At 45.1% G+C, this 21,133-nt stretch overlaps 1 long non-coding RNA gene across 1 annotated transcript; it reads left to right on the top strand.

Annotated features, from left to right (window-relative positions):
* Positions 1-19,394: 19,394 nt before the first annotated feature.
* On the top strand, positions 19,395-20,604 carry LOC124699521. Its single transcript, XR_007001417.1, has 2 exons — positions 19,395-19,504; positions 20,351-20,604. It is a non-coding gene; the product is annotated as an uncharacterized LOC124699521 (long non-coding RNA).
* The last annotated feature ends 529 nt before the right edge of the window (positions 20,605-21,133 follow it).

The raw sequence follows: 21,133 nt of genomic DNA, 5'->3' as shown, positions 1-21,133 counted from the left end.
GTAGAGGGGACGGCGCCGAAGATGGAGGCGTCGCGCTTTGAGCCAACCTCGACGATGGGATTGGCATTCTCCTTGTCCATCTCTCCGGCGGAGGAAGAGGAAGAGGGAGAGGGAGAGGGTTTTTTTGCTTTGGAGAAGATGATGGGACGTGAGAGAGTTGGCGATGCGTGAGCGAGTGAGAGTGACGAGAGAGAGTGCGAGGAGGCGTCTATAAAGGCGAGGGGTGGTTAATGCGACCCGCGTCCTACGCATGCACAGGTGCACGTCTGCACGTCTTGGACTTCTGCAACGCGACACGCATCCACGATTGCACATCTCGACTTCTCCACCGCGACCCGCGTCTACGCGTCAACAATTGCACGTGTCCTCGAGTCTAACCCTGGAAATTTAGATATACTCAGGTATACCCTCGAGTCTTATACTAGCATTTTTTGTGTGCTCAATTTTCCCCTCGAGTGCTAATACTGGCTAGTGCAATATACTCGGTTTTACCCTCAAGTGGCTGGTCAACAGAGAGTCAACAAATGGGATTAACTAGTTAAATGAGTCATTTAATGTGCAAAAAAATCCGAAAAAGAGTGGCACTTACTCATGGAGTCTTTACCACAAATTGCCACTTCTCAAATCATAGATAAATCAAGTTTTACCACAAATTGCCACTTCTCAAATCACCTAGTAGCTATGAAGGTGCATGGTTTTCTACAATAAGCCCTTCCCAAAACAGCTTCCCCAAATCATACTTTGTCTAAATGAGGCCACAATTCTCACACTGATGTATATTGGTATTGCAAATAGTTTGAGGTAGGCCAAGATGGGTTTCATTGTACAAAACACGCATTTTCCATTTTTTAAATCTCATATTTGAATCCCTTAGTCTATTTACTACTCGGGTGCCCTTGGTTTCTTGATAGTACTCAGTTTTGCCCTCTCTCTTCACAAATTCTCGCGGACGTGCATCATCGCCCGATTGGTCTAGCCCATGTCACGCGGATCGTGCCCGCCGACCGTTGATCGTATGATATAGGGAACGGGCAGGATAACCCCTCTCTCTCTCTGTTGGCGGTTAATTAGCTTCCACCCTCTAAGTATGCTTGAAGGGCGGTTTTACGTATTATTTTTCACGCGCTAAAAATTATAAACTATTTTAGGCGTTACTTTTCACGCAAAAAAATGATAAACCATCAACAATTTGTTGTAGCCATTACTTTTCACGAAAAAAAAATGATAAACCATCACCGATTTGTTGTTGCCATTACTTTTCACGCAAAAAAATGATAAACCATCAACAATTTGTTGTAGGCATTACTTTTCACGCAAAAAAAATGATAAACCATCACCGATTTGTTGTTGCCATTACTTTTCACGCAAAAAAATGATAAACCATCAACAATTTGTTGTAGCCATTACTTTTCACGCAAAAAAATGATAAACCATCACCGATTTGTTGTTGCCATTACTTTTCACGCAAAAAATGATAAACCATCAACAATTTGTTGTAGCCATTACTTTTCACGCAAAAAAATATGATAAACCATCACCGATTTGTTGTTGCCATTACTTTTCACGCAAAAAATGATAAACCATCAACAATTTGTTGTAGCCATTACTTTTCACGCAAAAAAATATGATAAACCATAACCGATTTGTTGTAGCCATTACTTTTCACGCAAAAAAAAATGATAAACCATCACCTAATTTGTTACAAAAGCTGGTTTCAGTGAGACCTAACCAAGTTTGGCATACATGATGGCATACCTATAACAACAAGGAATATCTAAAAGGGAAAGTTTCAGAAAATTTGAAATTTAGGGTGAAATGATGCCATACATGATGCTGTTTTTCGAGGTTTTGACTTGAAAATCAATTGGGTATTATAAAGGGAAATAAAAAGTTCGAAAAATGTAAAAACGAAACAATCTATCTATCTATGTATAGAAGATCAGCTGTATGAAATTTGAGGTTATTTAGAGAAGGTAGAAAAAATCACCTTCTTAGAAAAGCTGGTTTCAACTGAGACGAAACGGCATGCGCTAAAGCAAAGTGATTTTTTCGAACATCTCCAAATGACCACAAATTTTCCATACATGATGCCATACGTGTAACAACAAGGAACCCTATCTAAAAAGTGTCAAAAAAGTTTGCCCAACCGTATAGCTCTATCGAAAAGAACCTCACCATGGCGCTAGTATAATTTTGGGATAGTTACAAACTTTCGTTACCTAACCTTCAACATGAAACTTGTTTCAAATTCATTTTGGCCTGCGAGAAACAAATCCCAACTTGATTCGAGCACCACAGCCTCCAAACGATGCCGATGCCGATATCGGCATGGTCAGAACGGCTATGCTCGCCGCCACTGCTAGGTCAACATCGGGATGCACCCTCAATCCCGTCCCCTCATTCGATCACCGACACACCGGAGATATCGCCGAGGCCAATGCAGAACGTACATGCTGATGCCAATGCCGAACATGCATGCACGCCGCTGTGGGCACGGCCACGCCGACCCGCTATGCTGGACGCCACAGACCGCCGCGAGGTCTTTCCCTTCGCCACCACACTCTCCTAGCACTCACCTATACACGCCAGAAAGGAGAGATACTAGTTTTCTCTACATTGCTCGCGTTCGTGTCCGACACGGTCAGTCAAAGTTTTGAGGTGGTCGTCGATGTCGTCGACCATTTCTTCTCTTCTTTGCATGGTTAAACGCGTCTAGTTCATATCTATCTAATGCGTCTGGTCTCGCCTCATGCAGTTCTTTGTGGACGTCGATCTCATCTCGGCACCCCGCATGCCACCTCCTCCGTGCCATCGCTGTAGAGCTCCGTTTAAAAATCTAATCCTACCCATGTATTGCCCCTTGTATCAGCATCATGGCCCCACTTGTCATTTGATATACCGAAGCCCCACTCGTTCGCGTTTTGGTCAGGGATACAGCGATGCTTACGGTCAAACAAAGATGGATGGTCTGACGTGTCTTTGCAGGCTCTACGTGGCCCCACTAGTCAGAAGATAACGGTCAACCGTCGGGCAACCAGCCGTTACATCACGTGTGATGGTTTCAGACAAACGTTTGGGTAAAACTGAGGAAAAACTAAGGAGCTGGGGAAAACTGAGCACAACTAAGGACCCGAGGGCACGAAAATAGAAATCCCTATTTTTATTCCATCACATCCTATGTTCTTTACTTGGAGCGTCGGTTTGCTTTTATTTTAGTTTTGGTATTGAATAAAGTTGGATCCCATCATTCTTATATTGGAGATATTACGCTCCGCTTTTTCATATGGAACACTTGTGTTCTTAATTGTGCTTTAATGTTCATGTCGAAGGCTGAAATTGCTTCGTTAAATTGCTATTTGGTTGGAATCAGAAAATGCTGCATATGGTTTGGAAATTTGGCAATTGTTTGAGCTCTCATAGATCATGTTTAAGCTCTTGCATCATGTAGTTTAATTTATTAATGGAGAACTACCGTAGAGCTTGTTTAATTTGGTTTGCATGATTGGTCTCTCTAAGTCTAGATATTTTCTCGGTAAAGTGTTTGAACAACAAGGAAGACGAGTGTAGAGCCTTATAATGCTTGCAATATGTTCTTGTGTAAGTTTTGCTGTACCTGTTCATACTTGTGTTTGCTTCAAACAACCTTGCTAGCCCAAACCTTGTACCGAGAGGAAATGCTTCTCGTGCATCCAAACACCTTGAGCCAAAACCCATGCCATTTGTGTCCACCATATCTACCTACTATGTGGTATTTTTCTGCCATTCCAAAGTAAATTACTTGAGTGCTACCTTTAAAATTTCATTCCTTTATCTTTGCAACATATAGCTCATGGGACAAATAGCTTAAAAACTATTGTGGTGATGAATATGTAGTTATGTGTCTTAGTTCTTATAAGTTGCTTGTTGAGCGGTAACCATGTTTACGGGGACGCCATCAACTTTTTACCTTTGTTGGATATCATGTGAGATGCTATGCATGTTCGTCTTGTCTGAAGTAAGTGCGATTTCATGATCAAATGGTTTGAGTATGCATATGTTAGAGAAGAACATTGGGCGCCCAACTAAAGCCATGTATCATGGTGGAAGTTTCAGTTTGGACATACAACCTCAATCTCTTATGAGAATACTATTTGTTGTTGAATGCTTAAGCATTAAAAGAGGAATCCATTATCTGTTGTCTATGTTGTCCCGGTATGGATGTCTAAGTTGAGAATAATCAAAAGCGAGAAATCCAATGTGTGCTTTCTCCTTAGACCTTTGTACAGGCGGCATAGAGGTACCCCTTTGTGACACTTGGTTGAAACATATGTCATGTGATGATAATCCATGTTATCCGAGCTGATTAGGACAAGGTGCGAGCACTATTAGTACTCTATGCATGAGGCATGCAACTTGTAGGAAGTATTATGCATAGCACATATGAATTATTACTACCGTTGACAAAATTGCTTCTATGTTTTCAAAACAAAAGCTCTAGCACAAAAATAGTAATCAATGCTTCCCTCTGCGAAGGGCCATTCTTTTACTTTATGTTGAGTTAGTTTACCCACTTCTTTCTATCTTAGAAGCAAACACTTGTGTTAACTGTGTGCATTGATTCTTACATGTTTACTTATTTCATTTGTTATATTACTCTATGTTGACAAATATCCATGAGATATACACGTTACAAGTTGAAAGCAATTGCTGAAACTTAATCATCCTTTGTGTTGCTTCAATGCATTCTACTTTGAATTTATTGCTTATGAGTTAGCTCTTATGCAAGTCTTATTGATGCTTATCTTGAAAGTACTATTCATGAAAAGTTTTGCTATATGAATCATTTGTTCTTTTGTTCAGATCACTCCATCCATCTCATATGCTTTACAATAATGTTGATCAAGATTATGTTGGTAGCATGTCACTTAAGAAATTATTTGTGTTATCGTTTACCTACTCGAGGACGAGTAGAAACTAAGCTTGGGGATGCTTATTGATACGTCTCAAACGTATCTATAATTTCTTATGTTCCATGCTACTTTTATGACAATACTTGAATGTTTTATACATACTTTACAACATTATTATACATTTTCCGACACTAACCTATTAACAAGATGCCGAAGCGCCAGTTGCTGTTTTCTACTGTTTTTGGTTTCAGAAATCCTAGTAAGGAAATATTCTCGGAATTGGACGAAATCAACGCCCAGGGTATTATTTTTACACGATGCTTCCAGAAGACCGAGGGGGAAAGGAAGTGGGGCCACGAGGCGCCGACACAATGGGCGGCGCGACCCAAGCCCTGGCCGCACCGGCCTGTTGTGTGGGGCCCTCGTGTGGCCCCCTGACCTACCCTTCCGCCTACTTAAAGCCTTCGTCGCGAATACCCCTGTACCGAGAGCCACGATACGGAAAACCTTCCAGAGACGCCGCCGCCGCCAATCCCATCTCGGGGGATTCAGGAGATCGCCTCCGGCACCCTGCCGGAGAGGGGAATCATCACCGGAGGGGCTCTACATCATCATGCCCGCCTCCGGATTGATGCGTGAGTAGTTCATCCTTGGACTATGGGTCCATAGCAGTAGCTAGATGGTTGTCTTCTCCGCATGTGCTATCATTTTTTAGATCTTGTGAGCTGCCTAACATGATCAAGATCATCTATTTGTAATGCTACATGTTGTGTTTGGTGGGATCTGATGAATCTAGAATACTATGTTAAGTTGATTATCAATATATCATATATGTGTTGTTTATGTTTTTGCATGCTCTCCGTTGCTAGTAGAGGCTCTGGCCAAGTTGATACTTGTAACTCCAAGAGGGAGTAATTATGCTTGATAGTGGGTTCATGCCTCCATTGAATCTGGGATCGTGACAGAAGGTTCTAAGGTTGTGGATGTGCTGTTGCTACTAGGGATAAAACATTGATGCTTTGTCTAAGGATATTTGTGTTGATTACATTACGCACCATACTTAATGCAATTATCTGTTGTTTACAACTTAATACTGGAGGGGGTTCGGATGATAATCCGAAGGTGGATTATTTAGGCATAGATGCATGCTGATAGCGGTCTATGTACTTTGTCGTAATGCCGTGATTAAATCACATAGTAATCATCATTGATATGTATTGAATCTTGATTTGTCAATTGCCCACCTGTAATTTGTTCACCCAGCATGTTAGTTATCTTATTGGAGAGACACCACTAGTGAACTGTGGACCCCGGTCCATTCTTTTACATCTGAATACATTCTACTGCAATCATTGTTTCTTACTGTTCTTTGCAAACAAACACCATCTTCCACTCGATACGTTTAATCCTTTGTTTTCAGCAAGCCGGTGAGATTGACAACCTCACTGTTACGTTGGGGCAAAGTATCTTGATTGTGTTGTGCAGGTTCCATGTTGGCGCCGGTTTCACTGGTGTTGCGCCGCACTACACTCCTGAACCAACAACCTTCACGTGCTTCTTGGCTCCTACTGGTTCGATAACCTTGGTTTCATACCGAGGGAAACTTGCTTCTATACGCATCATACCTTCCACTTGGGGTTCCGAACGGACGTGTGCTTCACGCGTATCAGTCATCCGCGGCATTCGCAACGGCGCTCCAAGGTTGGAGACGCCGTCCTTACCGCCACCATCTCCCGCAGCGCAATGGCAGCCGAGGAGGACGTACTCGTCCTCCTCGAACTCTTCTTCCTCAGGACCGGCCCGATCGACGAGTCCTCGTCGTACCGCTCGACGCCCTACACCGTCCCCAACCGCGTGGTGAAGGAGGATCCCGCGACGCCCGTCCATCCGAGGCGCAGTAGCGGCAGTAGCTGCCGTCGGCAGTAAGAGAGGCGCGGCGGTTCCCTCCTCATCCGGAAGCCGGAGGAAACGTCGCAGGCGCTGCTCCTGGCGGAGTACGAGCGGCAGCAGCGGCTCATCGCCAGCAGCAACGACCCCGAGGACTGGCTAGGGCTTCGAGCGGCGTACTTTGCATCGCTGAACGACAAGGACGCCTGGAGGGGCGACCTCGACACGGCGATCGCCATGTCCATCCGCGACTCCGGCAAGCCGCTCGTGGATCTCACCGACGAAGACGAGGCAGGACCAAGCGGCTTGGTGAAGGACGAGCCCGTCGACGAGCCCGACGAGTGCGTCAAGCAGGAGGTCATCACCGACAATATGTACAGCTTCCGCCAGTACTACGACGCCTCCGGCTGCCGCAAGTACTTCTAGATTAGGTTTAGTTTAAATTTAGTCAAATCTTATTCGAATCAATGTAATATATGCCAAGTTTGGATGAATTTAATCAAATCTCGCTCAAGTTTTAAATTTCTGAAATTTTGTTTGGGGGACGCGGCTGGGGAGCGACGTCCCCCGAATGCGGTACGAACAAAACACGTTCCCCAAACGCTCCTATGTAACTCGAATCAAAGAGGCCTATTATCACCGAAGAACACAAATTATATTTCAACTATTCCTATCAATCAGAGAGGCCCCTGAGGAATAGCACCAGCCTAATATATGAAAGTTGTATAGAAAATTTTGTTTACACTAGCAAAGTGCAAATGGGCTGCACCAGATCCAAAATAAATATTATTATGTACTCAAAAATCTAAAAACAATTTAACATTTTATTTTATGACTGAAACATTTTAAGGCTTCGGCCATATTTTTTTGATACAACACATTTTTATTAAACTCAAATGTTCATGTTCATGTTCAGGTGATACAAGCAGCAAGAATTTACACCTGACCTTTGTATATCCAGGATACACACAACTGCAAGGGAAAAAATCATATTGTAAAAAAAAAGGAAAAATACAAGTCATCTATGAGTCATATGACGCCTAACACGGTGGATGGATGATCCGAAGACTATGTCGCCATGCATGTAGGGAAAATATATCCCTGGCCACCTGTTCCGCCCGTGTACCCACACTAGCAACCAGCCGTTTTCTCTACTTTGTTGTTAGTGTAAAGCATTGTGCCAACTTTTTGTTAGTGTAAAGCATTGTGCCAACTTTTTCTACTTTTGTCATATGTGATCCATCCAATCTTGCATGTTGTATTCATGCATCGTAGGGTGACAATTTTTTTCTTGTTCGAGTCTTGTGAGATTGAACTTGTTGCTCTTGACCTTTTCCTTATTCTCAAATAAAGGTTTCTTTACCGAGAAGCACCTCCTTCTAGGTGCATATTTGAATTACCTCGAGCAAATTTTTTTTTATTCCAAACCAACAATTAGTAACTATATTAATCATGATAATAGGATATGCTTTGTTGTGACTGAGGGAGTAACTATTGGCATTGTTACGTCTTCTTTTAAAAAGACAAGCCTTCTATCATTTGTGTGTAGATAGAAATTAGGCTAGAGTTCACAAATGCATGCAAGCATAACCCAAACTACTGTCGAACCTGAACTATTATGGGTTCTTATTCCACGCACAATCCAAACTGCAAAACCTGAACTCTTTATGGCTTATTGAGCTGCCACCGGTGGAGCACATGTAAGCAGATGAAAACTTTAAGTCTACGCACTACAGTATCTACAAATATATATAAAGGGCCAGAGACACCTTAGCAATGAGATGGAAGGATCTTAAGTAGAGAAGAGTCGTCACACAGCGCTGCCCACATACGCCAAAGTCAATATTTGAGTGAATAACAGACACTAGCTAATTTGCGATGTGTAAAGTTATTAATAGATGTCATGTGATGCTCGAAACAGTAACCGGCTCTAGGATTGGGATGGATCGGGATCATGCATGCTCGTGGTGTGCATAAGGATCTCCCAGCAATCTGGGGTACCACAGGCATGATAAGAATTCCGAGCATAGATCGCCTAAACTCATGACTCCTGTATCGTCGTTTGTATTTTCTCAGCCAAAACTGCACAGCTGCCCACTAAAATACTAATGTAGTATTTTATGAGTGTTCGAGCAAAATGCGATGCACTAGTACTCCAAATGCAGCTACTACAAAATGAAAATATTGATAGAAGTATTGTCTAGACCGAGATTTCCTTCATATCGAGAAAGAAATGACAACGAAAACGGCTAGTACGGAGTACTACAGTTCCGAGGGTCCGTCCCAACCATCAGGTCTAAATTTGATCCCTTGTGTCCGCATATAAATCTCGACGCGATTACACCGTCGATCGACGGAGTCATAAGAAAATCTCAGGCATGCCAGCTAGACCAAGCAATACCCGTGGTCTAATTAACCAGCATGTGGAGCGTATGAGGAAGCAAATCAAACACTCAAGGAAAAAGATACGGCCCGTCTCCTTCCTTTCCAGTACATCGTGCTTCCAGCGAGGCCGCGACTATTCCCTGTGCTCCCGCGCCGCCGGCGCTTCGATGGGGTCGCCGCTGGCCCTCCCCGTGCTCCTGCGCCGCCTTATTTCTCTATGGGCTAGCTGCGGGCGCTTCTCGCCGACCGCGCGCAGGAAATCACGACGGCCGCGACGCCGAATACTTCGTCCTTGTCGCCCGTACGGGCACGAGCAGCGGCTTCACGGCGATACTATTCTCCACGCACTCGATTGGCGCCCCGATGTTCTGCGCCGAGGGAAACTGGCGTCTGATGGCTTCTCGTCATCACCGTCAAGCACGCAACGGAGATACCCAACACTGGCAGAACGTCGCGCCGAGCGGAACATTGGGAGGAGGTCGCCGAGCACCCAGATGGGAGTTGTCGCGCTAGGAGGTGGAAGAACGCGGGGAGGGGGACCGCCGTCCAGGCTCGCGCGCGCTGCTCTGCCCAACGCCGGCAAGATGACGAACGCCACACCGAGAGGCACAAGGCCGGGGAGGGGGTCGCCATCGCTGAGCACCCAGCGGGGAGTTGCCCCGCTGGGAGGTGGAGGTGGAGGAACACTGGGAGGGGGCCGCCGTCAAGGCTCGCTTGAAGGCAAACCTCAATACAGCTAGGGCGCGTTTGGTGTTTTGCATTAGACTAGTAAGCGTGCACGCGCAATGCGCGTCTCAAACAATACAGATTATAATAAAATAGTACTCCGTATGTCTATTTTAAATGGTTGTCAACACATTCATATATTTCTCAAAAAACATGCAAAACTTAGTCCCGAGGTCCATATTTCCTTAATCCACATTGCAACATAATATAAAAATAAGTTAAATGATGAGCATGCTCATAATTATATATTTTACAAAACCATAGAGGTACTAACTTTCTGTCATTCAAACAATCATTTTTTTACGTGCCATAACTTGTCATGTTTTCAATGATGCTATGCACCTTCGGTGTAATTCAGAACCATCAAAGCATCAGTATACTGGTCACGCATCAAGTACAGAAGCATTGTTAGTGCCTTATCTTAAAAATAACCACCAATGTCTCTTGATAGACCGTGACATGCAGTAGAGGGCTAATATAAATAAGTACATAACCATCAAGCTCTCCATGTATTGCAACTCACAAATCAGCTCAAGTCCTTGAGCTATGTCAGAAATACAATTGGTGAAATGATAATATACACACAGTAAGTAGTCCTTCACGTGGTGGGGCCTTCAAATTGCTACACAAATGGGAGAGAAACATCTAAAAAAATGCCAAACAAATATGCTGATAAGGAAAAAAATGTATATTTCAAGGTAACTATAATAGCCTCGGATATTTTAGTTGAGCTATAAAGAATGTACATCACTGAGGCTCTGTAGGAAAAAAAAATGCATCAAAGCATCTTTGTGCGATACACGACATATTAAACTTGATGAGAGGGTAGTGTCATTTCGAAAATACCATGCTTTTGAAAATAGTGACACTTCAGTTACCTTCAGATCCCCTCCCATAACATCAACTTGAATATCTTCATTTCACAATGATTGAATTGCTTTTCCTGCCAAGTCACAATCACACAAATATTATTGTTCGTCTAACCAGCAAACTAAGCACGGATACTGACCTCAAAAAATTTCATCTTTCTTAGCTCCTTCTCTTCTTTTGCATCCGACATTCACTATGCATTTGTGGCTTATAAGCTCTTTTGAGCATATATATATGGCCCCAATATGGCGTTCATTTTCATCCTAGCTGGGCGGTTAAAGGTTACATGAAGCAATCCAAACCCCAAACTCTGAATCCTTTTGTGTTTTCTTGTAAAGTTGGTGTATGCACCCGAGATGATGTAAATATTGTGGTCTTTAAATAGTACCAGTTTTTGGTCAAAAAAAATCCAAACCCCAAACTCCCAAAGCACAATAAAACCATGTAGAATCCGTTGACTAAAAATACAGGCATTCAAAACTGATTGTGTTTGTATGTTGTTCATCAACGGTGGCTTCAACTTTCTCAGAAACTGCGAAATAAAGTCAAATGCTATTAGATCTAAGTACCGTCGTGTAGCTTTGTAACTCAACCAGAAGCTCCCAAATATAATGACATATCTATCACACAAAAGCAAAATAAATCATCTAATCAGAATATACTCTTCAGATTGGTATCCAAACAAGACATGACAGTTTCTCCTCAGATAGATTGATGCCACCTTTTTACATATACAACAAACACATTTACACAACACCATTCCGATGAATAGAGGAAAAAAGTACATGTACTTACTTCCTTTGGAGTTCGTATATAACACCTACTGGTCAGGAAAGATAAGTTAAGTGAAGCTTACATCTGATTCAGGATGCTAATGGGAATACCTCATTCTCTCTCCAAGCTTGTTCTCCTGGTTCAGCGTTCTCCCTTGAACTCCTCCTATTAGGACAAGAAGACTGGTTAATTATATTGAGAAAATAATCATCTTGTAATGTTCATGTTGCTATAGAGGCAAGGCAAGCACGATTCATTTCTTTACAAACATCCCACCAAAATTACATCGATTGGACAATTGTGTCCAGTTCGGTACAACATTTTCTGCAGTATTTTCTTAACATAGGAGGATCTCAAAGGAGAACACTAAACCAGGATTGGACCAAATTTTGGATTATGAACATGCGGTATATACCTGAAATCCGGCCTAGGCACCTCCCCTCGTTGATTTGCTGCGTTCAGGCAATGTGTCAGCCTGGATAATCGGTGCTCCTCTAGATTATCTTGGCTACGACCTTTTGGTCAGGTAGGCGGCGGGCGGCGTAGGCAGGCTGGGCAGCTACAGTAGGCGAAAATGGCGCGCAGTCTTTAGAAAATGACGTACGTAACTTGGGCCGAGCTTTGCCTCCTTCCTCGACAACAGTTCGGCCTCCATGGCGGAGGTGACGCGGGGCTTTGGTTCCGGACTGGCTAAGACGGTTGGCCTCCGCGGCGGCCTCCTTCAGTGAGCGCCGATGGCGCGAGACGAAGATTCACCGGATATCTGTAGCCATCCGCGTGTGGTGGCCGCTGAGTGGAGCCCGGGTAGCGGAAGGAGACGTCGTCCATTGAAGGGAGCGGATCTCTTGTGGCTAGGTCTGAGGAGGGTGGCGTCCAGGCTGAGCCAGAGGAGCTGCGGGCGTCCGGGCGGTTTGCAGCCTAATTTTTCGGATCTAACCATATATGACGCTGCATCAGCGCTAATTGCTTAACAAAACTATCACGGAGGCGGGGGAGAACAAAGAACTATAGACCGTGCGATTTACGTGAATGAACGGCTGAGATTTTATTTTCCTACGCAACTTCGTGCCTTTATAAGTAGTAGAGATTTGGCTCGCATTAGGCAACAATTTTTAAACATGTTTGGTTGCTTGGACCGAGCCACGTTGTTGCACGAACTGGTTCTCAAATCACCATCGGCCTAGACTCTGGAGGAACGCCGGTTCGGCAGTTTCCAGCGGTGCAGGCAAATCAGAGATGAGAATGGAGATGACGGGAGCTGCGACGCAAATCGGCGAAAAGCGAAAAGGGGGCGGAGAGGATTTCGACACCTCCCGTCACGCCCCATGGCCTATTTCTACCCCCTCCTCCACTCCCCCCCCAAATTTCGAGCTCCTCCTCCCGTTGGCAAGCAGGTAAGAGGCACACGCATCTCTGGTCGGCGACAGTTGCAGCGGCGGCGGCGAGTACATATGGGCTGCTTCATCTACTTCCTGGTGCAGTGCATCTTCACCTCCGGCGATGACTCTAAGGCATCCCTTATACCGATACCACGGTAATGTTTAGATCTGGGTTAGGAGTTGTCAGATCTTGTCTAGGATTTGGTCTTGTAGCAGGGGTTAGTTTGGATTGTGGTGAGCTATCATGATCTTGCTAGGGTTCGACATTTCCGGTTGCTTGTTTGTCCCAATATGCTCACCTACCATGATCTTGCAAGGGTTTGTGCTATTCGCAGTTGCAATAAACTGCTTGTCTGATTTAGGATGATTGTTGGTATGGTTTGTGCTATTCACATGTCTTTGCTTCCAAGTAGATTCACGTTATATGTACTACGATGTGTGTAGGACTCCTTCTGTGATAACTTTAGCCAGGCGCTTGTCTGCGTTGGGGACTCTCAGATCCCTTCGCAAGTTCCTGATTCACAGCCCGCCTATGACTCCAAGGTAGCGGTCACCCCTCTGCATGTGTCTGACCTGGTGGCTAAGGTAGCGGCAGAGATTGCGACTAGGTTGGCCACCACAAAGAAGAACAAGAACCGCAGGGAAGCAGAGAGGGCCTTGAAGACCGGGCAGAAAGGGACTAGCACCATGAAATGGCTTCCATTCATGTCCACCTTCGTGTTGGAGAGATGTGCGGCTTGATCCAGACCGGAGTGAGAAACTGACAAAGGATTCAAGGAAATCCATCTGACCGCTGTGGCGAAGGGCCTTTTTTACCACTCTGGTGTCTCAGTGTGCTCCACTCAGGTGTACAACCACCTAAGGAAGTGGAGGAAAAGGTGGCTTACCATTACCAGACTCCGCCATCTAAGCGGGGCTCAGTGGTGCGAGGATACCAAATGCACCATCCTTGAGGGTGAGCACTACTGCGGGCATGTCGTGGTGAGCACGCTCAGTCCACCTCACTAACTCTTTTGATCAGCCACTAGCAGAACTAACATCATTGTCCCTTCGTGTGGTAGGATCACCGAAAGAACGCGGAGTTCCTGAATGTGCCCATTGCCAACTACGACGAGATGCATACCATCTTCTCTTTTGGCCTCGCCAGCGGCAAGTACGCCATGGGATCCAGTGAGCCCCTAGGCTCGGCTGCAGCAATTCCTGCACCTGAGGATGCTGAAACCTAGGAGTCCGACAGGGTCAACCTGGATGGGCCACCTGAGAAAGCTGGCGACACGCCTGAGAAGGTGACCGCTGGCAATAGGAAGAGAGGCACCTTCGCCGATGACGAGCTGGTGGCCTTCACCAACATGAATGTTGTTGTGAAGGACGTCGCACAGGCCATCAGAGACAACAAGCCCACGGACATGCACCCTGACCTGTACAATGCGATCATGGACATGCTTGGCTTCGTCGAGGATGATCTCATGGCCGCCCTGAGCCACCTCGTCGACCACAAGGCCCAAGGATCCAGCTTCGTCGGCATGATCGAGCCACACCGTGTCCTCTGACTAAGGAACTACCTTGGGAAGTACCACTCAAAGGTGTAGCGACGCCCTTGAGGGGGTGGTTCAGGGGATGCATGCATGGAGCTGGTGGTGATGATGACGATGATGATGATGTACATTCTGGCAGTAGCTAGGGATAAAAAACATTTGATGATCCCCTTTTGTAACTATGATGAGGTGGTATATACTAACCCCTCAGGTGATGGTGAACTTGCGGTGTTAGGATGACACCCACTTTTGTTGTGGTGGTAGGATGACACCACGGTAGTGTAGGATGAACTTGTGATCCAATTTTGGAATGATCATGCATGCCCCTGTTAATTTATCATTTGGTGTCAACACTTGTGTTGTTATGAATTGCTTCATGGTTGTGATCGATTACCTGTTCTTCTTATGTCGTGCTAGTGGTATGTGGTGTTCCGCGGACGGGTTCGAGGAATCTACAGCTCATGGAGAGTCTGTCAAGACTAGGTCAATGGCTACTCCGACATGCTATGGCATGGTAATCTCACCCTATTTGAATTGTGGTAAGAATATGGAACTGTGATTTGAGCAACCAAACATCTGATTCATGTTTTCCTGCGTGCAACTTGGGCTGGAAACGGGCAACCAAACGATGGGGCCTGGCTTCCTTCTCCGGCGCGCAAAAGGCCGCACAGGCTACCAAACGACCCGTGTTTCATGGCCCATGACCCGTTCGCGACGCGCAGGGTGTTAGGCCATGTTTGCTATCCTGGCCTTCCATTCGCTCGCATCGGGGCGCATTTTTTAGGCCGTTTGGTTTCCTGGGCTACACCGTGTTGTTGCACAACACGGTTCTTAAAGCACCCCTGGGCCAGACCCAGGAGGAACGCTCGAGTGGCCGTTTTCCAGCGAGCCACCCTCGTTTCCGCAAAAAGCAGTAACGTCGCGTTCCCGCAGAGCAACCGAGAGGATATGGCGCGAGCTCGAGGGGATCGGAAAAAATCAGCGGGATGAATTCTCTCACCGCCAATTCCAAATGCCCCATACCCCCCCCCCATTTTGAGCTCATCTACCCTTCAAGACGTAGCGACATGGCCGGCTCGTCCTTACCCACAAGGTCGGCGAGGCTGAAGGCGGCGACGTTGGTTGTATCAGCGTCGACTGGCCACGACTTGTCGTTTTCTTCCTCTGCATCGATCACTCCAATTGTTGTAAGCTTCTGCAAACCCTAGCCTTAAATCTATTAGAACTTGTAGGTACACATGGATGTCTGAGGGCCTCAATTGTAGGCCATTCCTTCATCGCCGTCCATGGTTGGATCTGCATCTAGCACCGGGATGGTTGTCGTGCTTGGACCCGAATCTAGCATGGGGATGGTAGTCGTGGTTGGATATGACTCTAGCGTGGGGACTATTGTGTTGCCTGCTTCGGCGCCAGGGTGTCCTTCTTCCCCAACATCAGTGTTGCGTGTGGATCCTCTTACTGTAAGGAGGCTCTTTCTTTTGTGGTTGTTGCTTATGGTGGTTCATTGATGTGAAAATGCATACAGATGTGAATGTAATAGTTCATTGATATGCTTAGCTATGTTTGTCTGGTACTTGTCATGCAGACAATCATACCACCGGGTTCCCCTGATCTTTCTACTCCATTTGCCAATTCATATGATTTCCTGTTTGCACATAGACATGCCATGGTTTGGCAACCAAAGATGTCACTGTTTGTGCTGAACTGCTTGGTTAAGCTCGTCAATACAAGCATCTGCCTTAACCTAAGATTCAAAGATGCACAGATGAAGAACGTAGCTGATGATGTTCTTGCATTCGCTACCATACATGTAAGCACTCTTCAGGTCCACAACCACATCAGAAAGTGGAGGACTAAATGGAGCGTCATAAGCAAGATCAAATCCGATCGCACTCTCCAGTGGAACGAACATGGTTGTTGCTTCTACCTTGAAGATGAAGAGAGGCCGCAAGAGTACCTAAAGGTAATAAGCTTCATGGAGTTCCTTTCTTGATCATACAGTAGGTAATTGTCATCTTCCGCTACACTCATTCCTTGTGAAATGCAGTGCTACCTAAGGCATCATGAGTAAGTCAACAACCCAATCGCGAACTATGCTCAGATGAAGACAATCTTCACGCCCCGATTTATCTGCAAGGCGCAGCTGTACCAACCTAATTTGCTGAGCATGATACTCAACTACATTGCAAACATCAAAGAAGAGTATGTTGAGTACCATGAGCTGCAACCATCGGGCAGGAGGACCTGGCTACGCAAGTACTTTCCTGTTTAGTGCTTCTGCTTCCTTCTTCATCATCCTCTCGGTGGTGGTCATGATCTGCTGATTTTGGGAGGAGGTCTCGTATCCCTCCATTAGCTAGGACTTGTTTCAACCTTATCCTCGATTTGTAATGATGAACTAATTCGAGGTGGTATATACTAACCCCTCGTGGGATGAAAACGGAGGGATGTGTGGCAAGCGCTCGAGCAGTAGGATCCTCCGACGGTTTTAAATCGTTTTCCTTTAAATTACCTCAATTAATTATCTATTCTAAACCAATATTTTGTAACTTTTTTATTTATCGCAATATTTTCTAAGAGCCATGAATTATCTAGGTCTTATTTCTCCTTTTTTATGAGAAATGACAATAGTTATATCAAGGCTAGAGTTCACAAATATTTGCAGGCACAATCCAAACTACAAAAGCCGGACTACTTATGAGTTCTTAAATATTTTGAAGCACAACCGAAGCTGCAAGACCCGAACTACTTACAACTTAGTGAGATGTCACCGGTGAAGCACATATTAACAAATGAACGGTTTAAGTCTATGTACTGCAGTACCTACAAATATAAAGGGCCATGAACACCTTAGCAATGACATGAAAGAATGTGGAGCAGAGGAGAGTCGTTATATAGCTGAGGTACGATCCACATACATCAAAGTAAATATTTGAGTGAACAACAGATACTAGTACAGTTTGCGTTGTGTATAGTTAGTAGATGCCATTCGATGCTCCAAACAGTCACCTGGCCAGGGCCGGGCCGGCAAAATTTGGGGCCCTGTGCGACATTCTAAATCGGGGCCCTATCCTAGTAGTAAATTTAAAATATTCAACAAATATAATACGTATGTAATAATATTTTACATAAAAATTGGATACATTAAGAATCATACCTAGTCAACTCCTGGTTGCATAATATTTATTTGAATAACATCATTCTTTTGGGATTCTTCGAAATGAAATCTTCAATGATATCCTCATAAGAAATCTTCTTCAACAATTCACTCTCAATTGATATTATCGCCGACTGATTATCCGTTGATACTTCTGACATCCTTTTAACAAATCTGTCCATGGCCCCTCTTTGAGATTGAATTAACTCTTCTTCCTTTTCTTTTTTTTTGGCGTTTTTTATGACCGGATTGATGCTTCCCCATGGCGCCTGACTATTTACAAAAGAAGATGAACAGTACAATTCAATTAATTAGATTAGATGAGAATGAGATGGGGCTAGGGCAGCATCGCAGCAGCAAGCAGTATGGATGGAGACGGAATATAATCAGAGATTTAGGGATGGAAAAATCCACGCACCTAGCAGCACTTTGCAGGATTGAAGATTTGAAGCGAAATTGCGACTGAACAAGAACTGGGTGACTCGGCGCGTCGACGTCTTCCCAGAATATGAACTGACGCCTCTCTTTTTCTTCAGGGCAACTCGTCGCCCTCTCGTCTCCTGGACTCCTGATCCTGATCGATTGCCTGTATGGATTACCGAAGAGGCTGGCGTGTGTTCGCTTCGGTCGCGTGGAAGTGGAACGTGGAAGGCCCAACCGTGGCCAGCCTTTTCTCATTTCCAAGCGTGCATGGGCTGGCTTCCAGGCCAAGAGCAAGTCTAGTTTTTTTTTTCTGCTGTATACACATATAGGCCTATACCAAAATATGGGGCCCCTCAAAATTATGGGCCCTGTGCGGCCGCATAGGCCGCACTCCTGTGGGCCCGGGCCTGCACCTGGCTCTAGGATTGAGAGTGATCAGGACACAATGCATGCTCGTGGTGTGCATGGGGATCTCCCGGCAACCTGGGGTTGCGCAGGCATAAGAACAACTAGGAGGGCTCCAAGGCTGAAAATAGCAAGACAACTTCATCTAAGACCAGCCACGACGATCCTCCGGAGCGATTCAATATGGGTGCATTTGGCACCCTGGGCCGGTTTTGGGGCGTAACAGGGACATGGTAGAAAGTCCATTGCGTGTTCGGAACGAGCCACGAAGCCGAATTGGCTATTCGTTTGGTTGCCCGCGAAGGGTTTATTTCCCTCTAAAGATTTTGTTAGAGGTTGTTTGGTAGCCCAGTATGAAGGCCATAGAGCATCTCAATACCACGAGCCATCTGTTTGGTTGACAATAGAAATGTGAGTCTAGTTACCTCTTCTCTACTATGGTGAGGTTACCAGGCATAGCTGAATAGCACAGAAGGAAATAACATTGCAATTTAGGCAAGATTTAGGGCATCTTTTACAGTACTTTTTACCACAGCTGGTAAGGGGAGAGGTATGATTAGTCAACGGCCAGGATTAAACGGCCCGACAGCCCATCAACAAGTACACCATGGAAAAAAATAAAATTAGCTCTCCCGAAACGGGCCCAACAATTGGCCCAGCAGGAGAGAAGTCTCCAGACTCCGTCACCAGAGAAGTCACCGGCCTCCCTCAACATCGCGTTCTCCCTGGAGCGTGACCGCCGCCGGCATCGTCCCGTCGGCGTCGTCCTGCGCGGAGCGCAACCGCCGCCTCCGTCGACACCCTCGCGAGCCTCCGTCAACACCCTCGCCAGCCTCCGTCGCGTGACCGCCGCCGCCATCACGGCATCCCGTCGGCGTCGTCTTGCGCGGAGCGCAACCGCCGCCTCCGTCGACACCCTCGAGATCCCGTCGTCCCGCGTGGAGACCGCTGCCGCCATCGATACCCCGTCCTCCTGCATCTAGGGCGACCGCCGCCATCGACTCCACGCCATCCTGCATCGTGGGCGGCCGCCGCCACACGCGAATCGGCCCGGTCCTGCATCGCCGGCACCAGGTATCCTATTTCTGACGAACACCGTATTGTGGATGCTTGCCATGTCGCTATTTGAGCCATGAGTGTGCTGTTCATGTGCTGTGGGTATTGGCCAGATCATGAAGTAAATAGATGATATTCTGTTTTAGAGACATTATGTATGGTGATGTGCCTAAGATTGCTAGCTCCACATGTGCAGGTGTGCATGTTGTGGCTTGTGAAACTACAATTATCATGACATAGTAGTCTGATTGTTGAGTCTAATGCCATCCTTTGTACATGTTGGTTTTATTCGTAATCAGTTTATCACATATAGAAAAAAAGGTGGAGGAAAAATGTTAAGAGATGTTCCAAAAGGAAAGACATTGTTCTGTTATAAAGTTTGTTTTAGATTCAAATCCTTGTTGTACTGTAAGGGCTTTCTGAGTTTATCGAAATTTACTTAGAGAGATACATGTATGATGTCTGGTTCTATTTAGTCAAACTTTAGGAGTTTGGAGGAAAGGTGTGGGATGAAGTTGTAATGGGCGCAAGTGATACTTGGTTTCATTTTTAATGAAATCGGGAGCGGGAGCTCCTCAATTCAAAAAAAAAATGTTTATCCTGCAAATTCGTTACCTCTATTTCATTGATTTGCGAGTGTGATGCATACACTGCTTCCTTAGTTATGTGGTGTTGGCAGATTATTGGATGTTAATAAAGCTGTTATGTAGCCTGCAAGCACCAAATTCACATCATTTCTTTTGCAGATAAATTCACAACATGATAAGTCATGTTATCTTCATTGTATCTATATTTTTCCGCCAATATTATTTCTGGTATACGATATGTATTATTTACTGTTTCTTTTGTTTAAACATATACCAGGTGGTATGTGATTTGAAGCAAAAGGTGTTGCTGTGTCGTCTTCCGAAGGTGGTTCTCTTCCCAACGTGTGATGATTCTGGTACATGGATGTGGCGATGTTCTGATAAGATTTTAGGCTTAGCTCTGAAACACAAAACACATTTGCTTATTTGGAATGTCAGTTACATAGTTCAGTGTCAATTCTTCTCTGTAATATGATACCTACAAACAAAAAAGGGTTTTTATCTGATGCAATGGTTGTCTGAAACTCTGAAGGTGGTGGTGCTTCCCTGATGCTATGCTACTTGCTGCAGACAGTTTTTATGACATACGCCAGTATAGATGAACTCTGCTCTGACTTTCCGTTTTCTCATTTTCTTGTGCAACTGGTTTAGTATTATAGCTTTGCTTTGTGGGCTACTGGGTACAAAGTATCAGGGCTGAGAGCCTGAGAATGTGTAGACAAAGGAGCAGCTTTAACCATTAACCAGTGATAATGGGGTTCTAAGTTTGCTTGTTGTTGTGTAGTATTCCTGTCAAGTTCTGTGAACATGGGAATCGGAAAACAATTTTTACAATGCTTTGTGTTGTACACTATAGGGAAGATATTATGCCCTACCACAGGTGTAACGGTGAACTCCAAGTACCTTAGCCGATAGTGTGCAGAAGGTTAGATCTATTAACTGGGCCAAATCTGACACATGACGACTGCTATTCATGAGTACTTTCACAATTTCAGACCAATGCTATGAGTAAGTCTCAAAGAGCTAAACGTTTGTAAATCTAGCAGTCTCTCGTTTGTAA

This window comes from Lolium rigidum, chromosome 3 (genome assembly GCF_022539505.1).
Source record: "Lolium rigidum isolate FL_2022 chromosome 3, APGP_CSIRO_Lrig_0.1, whole genome shotgun sequence".
NCBI lineage: Eukaryota > Viridiplantae > Streptophyta > Magnoliopsida > Poales > Poaceae > Lolium > Lolium rigidum.
The sequence above is the reverse complement of the archived record's forward strand: the minus strand, read 5'-3'. Positions and strand labels throughout refer to the sequence as shown.